Source organism: Syngnathoides biaculeatus, chromosome 20 (genome assembly GCF_019802595.1).
Source record: "Syngnathoides biaculeatus isolate LvHL_M chromosome 20, ASM1980259v1, whole genome shotgun sequence".
Classification (NCBI taxonomy): Eukaryota; Metazoa; Chordata; class Actinopteri; order Syngnathiformes; family Syngnathidae; genus Syngnathoides; species Syngnathoides biaculeatus.
The window spans coordinates 3,776,400-3,782,667 of NC_084659.1; positions in this window are offsets into that span (position 1 = coordinate 3,776,400).

Sequence of the window (6,268 nt, forward strand, 5' to 3'; positions counted from 1 at the left end):
CGGGTCTTTCCTGCTGGGTCCTGTGATGGCCAGTTCGTTCTGTCACGTCCCATCTGAACGAGAGGTAGGACCCAAATGCAGGAACTCAGAAGACGCAAGGTAGTTCAAGAAGAGACACGTTTATTGTATGCAGAGTTCGAGGATCGAGCAGGCAGTCCGGTGCACGGGGAAACAATGCAGGCAGAAGTGTCAAGGAATCAGGCTTACAAGGTTGGTCAGAGAACGGACGGAGGTCGGTACACACAGGTTCAGTCAGGAGTACGAGAGTGCTGGAACGGGACATAAAGCTCAACGAACTGGCGGAGGACCAGTCGTCACCGGGTCCTATCTATACAGGGGATGATCAGCCCGCATGAGGAGCAGGTGTGCGCCTCCCAATCAGCGCAGCCGCGCGGGCACCTGCACAGCTCATGCTGAAGCGGCAGGATCATGACAGAAAGAGGACCACAGATGCACCATTTGCCTTGAGGATGGTCGTGGAAAAGTACAGAGAAGGTCAGAAGGAGATACGTTGTATCTTTGTAGACCCAGAGAGAGCCTATGACAGAGTACCAAGAGAGGAACTATGGTACTGCATGTGCAAGTCTGGTGTGGCGGAGAAATATGTTAGAATAGTACAGGGCATATATGAGGGTAGCAGAACAGCGGTGAGATGTGCCGTTGGTGTGACAGAAGAATTTAAAGTTGAGGTGGGACTGCATCAGGGTTCCGTGATAAGCCCCTTCCTATTTGCAGTAGTAATAGATGGGCTGACAGATGAGGTTAGACTGGATTCCCCTTGGAACATGATGTTCGCAGATGATATTGTGATCTGCAGTGAAAGCAGAGAACGGGCGGAGGAATAGATAGAAAGATGGAGGTACGCACTGGAAAGGAGAGGAATGAAGATTAGCCGTGGTAAAAAAGAATATATGTGTGAATGAGAGGGGCGGAGGAGGAAGAGTGAAGCTCCAGGGAGAAGAGATAGCAAGGGCGGACGACTTCAAATACTTGGGGTCAACAATACAGAGCAATGGAGAGTGTGGTAAGGAAGTGAAGAAACAGGTCCAAGCGGGGTGAAACAGTTGGCAGAAGGTGTCTGGTGTTCTGTGTGACAGAAGAGTATCCCCCAGGATGAAGGGCAAAATTTATAAAACAATGGTGAGGCCGGCCATGATGTACGGACTAGAGACGGTGGCACGGAAGAAACAACAGAAAGCAGAACTTGAGGTAGCAGAAATGAAGATGTTGAGGTTCTCGCTTGGTGTGAGCAGGTTGGATAGGATTAGAAATGAGCTCATTAGAGGGACAGCCAAAGTTGGATGTTTTGGAGACAAGGTGAGAAAGAGCAGACTTTGATGGTTTGGACATGTCCAGAGGCGAGAGAGTGAGTATATTGGTAGAAGGGTGCTGAGGATGGAGCTGCCAGGCAAAAGAGCAAGAGGAAGACCAAAGAAAATTTAGATGGATGTTGTGAGGGAGGACATGAGGACAGTGGGTGTTAGAGAGGAGGATGCACGAGATAGGCTTAAATGGATAAAGATGACACGCTGTGCCGACCCCTAACGGGACAAGCTGAACGAAAAAGAAGAAGGTCTTTACCGTAAATTGTTATGTTATTGTTAACCATGTGAAATCTTCACACATCCTGCTTTCAAAGAATACTACAGTATAATAAGCAATTTGTACGCTATTTCATTGTCCTGAAACAAACAATTCTTTTATCACTTCCCTATCTTCACCGAGACTCTTCAAATTGACAAAAACTTTCCATATACATTGCTACAAAACCTTGACTGAATTTTAACCATTTTGCATATAACACAAACTATTGTTATGGTATTCCAACTACGTAATGGCATTCAGTCACGAAGACAACATATTTCCACTGTATCAACCATATCAACAAGAAATATAAAAAGTCTGTAGCAGATTTTATTTTCAACCACTGTCTGTTACGATGGTCAAGCTTCATAGAATTATCCTAAACAGTCCATAACAGCTTTGCTGACAGTCCTTCAGTAGTACTCCACAGGAACATGAACCTGATGTGTTCCCCACATCTGCGGATATACACAGGGCAATATAACACGGGGCATATTGTCCTTACGCTGGTCCCAATGTATTCACATACAGCGGAACAGAACAATGAACAGGTTGACCAGGTGATTCATAAGTCAGTGTCTCTTTTGTTCGACTGTCCCTCTGTGACCTGCGAGGCTGCATTTCAGTCAGTTCTATTGTCTGATTATTTGGAATGTCTGCAGGTGGAACAGTCTGTTACTTTCTGTGTGTTACTTCCTGATGTGGCGGTGACCCCGAGCAACGGAGTGTCACTCACAGAAATGTCATTGTCCATGCTCCCTTGCAGTGGAGCATGGACAATGACATTTGAGGGCTCTTCTGTCTCCCCACCAGGCTCAGGCTGATGCACAAGCTGACTCTAGGTGCAACATCTGGCTCCTGTTAATGGTGATGGTATCCTAGCCGTTGAGCCCAGTAATGTTCTTCCTCATCTGATCTTTCTGATTCATCTGATGCTTGATGTGTTCTTGTCTCAGTTTGTCTTTTCTTTTGTCAACTCTGGGATTTTTTGTCCTCCTACACTACCCTGAACAGGTTGCTCCAGTAACAAAGCATGACAAGGCATCTACATGTTGCGATGGAGAATTCTACCCCTCCCTGTTCCTCGGTCAGATTTTACCTCATACACTGGGCCGTTTTCTCCCTTTTGCAAGACAACAATGCGGATTTGCTCTTCTCAGTGTGAGTGCAACTTCCCAGGCCCCCACACTCTGACACATTTCTAACAAGAACCCTGTCCCCAGGAAAACGCATCAAGCTTTGCTGCTTTTGGTCATAGTTCATCTTTCTTCTTGCCGTAGCCCTTTTTACTGTTTTTGTTGCAATGTCATACGCTTCTTTCATTTATTCTTGCCATTTTTTAATGTATTGCTGTTGTGACTTATATCCTTCCTCCTCATTTATCCCAAAAATTAGATCAATTAGAAAATGGAGATGTCTTCCAAAAAGCAAATGAAAAGGAAAAAACCCTGTTGCTTCACTAGTTGTGCAGTCATAGGCATGTACCACTTTATTCACATAGTCACTCCAGTTTTCCATTCTCTCCTCATCCAAGGTCCTTAACATTGATAACAAGGTACAATTAAATATTTAGAATGGTTTCTGTGGATGGTAAGGAGTGGTTCTTGAGTTGGCAATGCCACTGATCTTTTGTAACTGCCTGAACACCTGATTCTCATATTCTATGATTGTGGTGTACTTTTACAGGAAATCCAAATTTGAAAAGCAAAGTAATCAAAACTCTTAGTTGCAGCAGTGTGACCTGATTTGGTTAGGTTTGTGCAAACTTAGTGAAGTTATCCATGATCACCAAAATATAGTCATACACTCCCCTCATTTTTTCAAGGTGAAGATAGTCTATCTCAACTGGTGCCGTTGCAGGTACAAGACACACGGGTGCTCTACTTTGCACTGCAGTTTTGTTTTGTTTTTTTTTTTATGGATGTTACATTTTCAAACCTGAGAATTGAAAATGCTATATAATTTTACATTTTAGGCCAAAAAAAAAATTCTTTCTAGCTAATGCAAAATCCCATCCCCAGGTGACCCATTTCACAGGGAAGGTACTTGTACACCAGTTCTTTGTACTGATCAGGTAGAACAATTTGAGTACAGGTTGGAGTTTCACATTTCAACAGACCCTCTTGAGAAACGAAAAGTTTTCCATTTGTGTTACAGCTGCTTGACTTTTGCCAGTTTTGTGTTCATTACCCTTTTTTTCGTTTCTCACCCACGTTCTTTAGTTCAATTACATGGGATATGGCAGGATCTTCCAGTTGTGCTTTCAGTAGCTCATGAGGTGTTACTTGCATATCTGGCTGAGTAGTTAGAGCTTTTCCTTGGACAAGTGGGCTCCATCTAATAGGTGAAATCCATCCCACGTCACACTGCTGTTGGCTTTCGACTGCACTCAATATTGCACCAAGCACTTCAGATGAACACTGCATCACTTATGAAGGAGTCCATGCTCACTAGTGTGCAGGATGGGAAGTGTGTGTCAGCGTTGGATTTTCCTGTACGGTATTTTAAGGTAATATTGAAATCAGTCAGCTCTGACACCCTGCTATTATCCTGTTGCATTCAGTTTAGCTGTGCTTAACACAAAGGTTACAGCATTGTTATCACTGTATACTGTCGTGGAATAATACCCCGAGACCAATGAGCCATGAAATTTCTGAATCATGATATCGTTTTTAGAATTATGACAACATTAGGAGTCCAGTCATTGATGGTATAATGGCAAACACGCCTGACTTTGGTGTGGGCAGCGTGGGATCGATTCCTACTCAGTCATGATGTCGATATCTACCCTGCGACTGACTGGCGACCAGTTCAGGGTCCGCCCTTCTTCCAAAGCTAGCTGGGATAGGTTCCAGCTTTCTCGTGACCCTTGTGAGGATAAGCGACTTGGATAATGGATGGAAGGATGGACTAGGAGAAGGTCGACTGCTCTCGAGCCATTTCAGCACCACCCTAGTGGTTCCCTGGAGTTTTTCAAAAATGGCTAAAATTGCAAAAAGATGGGCATCACGGCGACACAGGTGTAAAGTGCTGGCCTCACAATTCTGAGGTCCAGGGTTCAATCTCAGCCTGTGTGGAGTTTGCATGTTCTCCTCATGCCTGTGTGGGTTTTCTCCGGGCACTCCGGCTTCCTTCCACATCACAAAAACATGCAACATTAATCAGACTCTCTAAATTGTCCCTAGGTGTGATTGTGAGTGTGGCTGTTCTGTCACCGCGTGCCCTGCGATTGGCTGGCAACCAGTTCAGTGTGCACCCCTCCCCTTCCAACAGATTTGCTTGATAAAAAGACGATTACATTTTTCATAGAGAAGAAGATGAAGATCAAAATTAGTGTAGTGTTGTGTTTGTGCACATTATTACTCCAAAGGGAAAGAAAGTGCAGCAGGACAAAAAAGCTTGCAGTGTTTGTGTGTCTGTGTGTGTGGTCCACACACTGTTGTGGTGTGACTCCAACACACTTCTGTTTGTCAAGTTAATATTGAGGAGAGAATCTTTGACCGGAAAGTGAGGGAAAAGGTTTCTCTCCAGTGTGTCTTCTCATGTGCCATTTGCTCCTACTGTACAAGTAAAAGTTTTCCCCCCTCAAAAAAATTCCATCGTTTGTCTTACGTGTGACATGTCGTATCACCTTCTGACTTATCGTTTTCGTCAGTGTGAGGAATGTGACGTCGCCGCTTGTCTGCCTTCTGGGGCTGCCAGCCCGAGGACCAAGAACCCTCTTTCCAAGTGAACTCTGTCTTATTGTCCTCTCCTACCTTGTCACCTGCACCAGCCGTGTGTCATGATTACTTCCCGACCACGAACCATTCACCAACACAGGTTTTGCTGGACTTGGATTTTTTGGATTAGGAGGATGATCTGAATTTATACAACCGGCTGCCTGACCCCGACTTGGACAATGATTGAGTTTTCTCTCCCAGTGATCAGTCCCGGTCAGTTTGTTTTGCCGCCCCAAGCTTCCAGCCCCAGTCTGCCTTCGTCTCGTGCCTCCCGCTGCTCTGCGACCAAGCCACATCTGACATCAGCCCGCGCTTTGCTGAATTAAGTTGTGTGCGCCTTCTCCACCGTCCCCCACAAAGTCTTTTCCATGTCACTCACACTTCTCTTCCTATCGTTGCTGAACGCCAAGGGTAAATGAGCATACATTTTTATTATTCTTTATATTATGTTCTTTGAATGAGCGGGGCTTGGAATGAATTAGGGCTAGTTAGATATAAAATCTGCTTCTACTTGTGAAAAATTAAGGTTACCGAATGACTTCCGGAACAGATTAATTTCATAAGTAGTGGTACCACTGTATCTAGTTACGAAGGACAATTCAGGATACGTATGGTGAAAACAGGTACTGAATTCGCAGCCTCCAAATTCCACCTAACATTAACACCCTTTATCTTGGTTTGAAATTGACGGGATTAAGCTCCTCTCTCTTTTGGCTATCACGTAGCATCTTCCTGGCATCTCATTGGCTAGGAGGGACGTCAATCTTGACCCATTCTTTTTTTTTGTTCAGTGTATTGAATTTTTTTAATTTTTGTACAGAGCAACAGAGTAGTGAAAATTTTGAAGGGATTTATTAAATTTAAAAGGGCGTAAGCAATTATTGATTTACCCAAATTCTATCAAGGGGATAGAACAAAAGAAACTGGTATTAAACAATTAAGGAAGTCAAATATTTCATTTA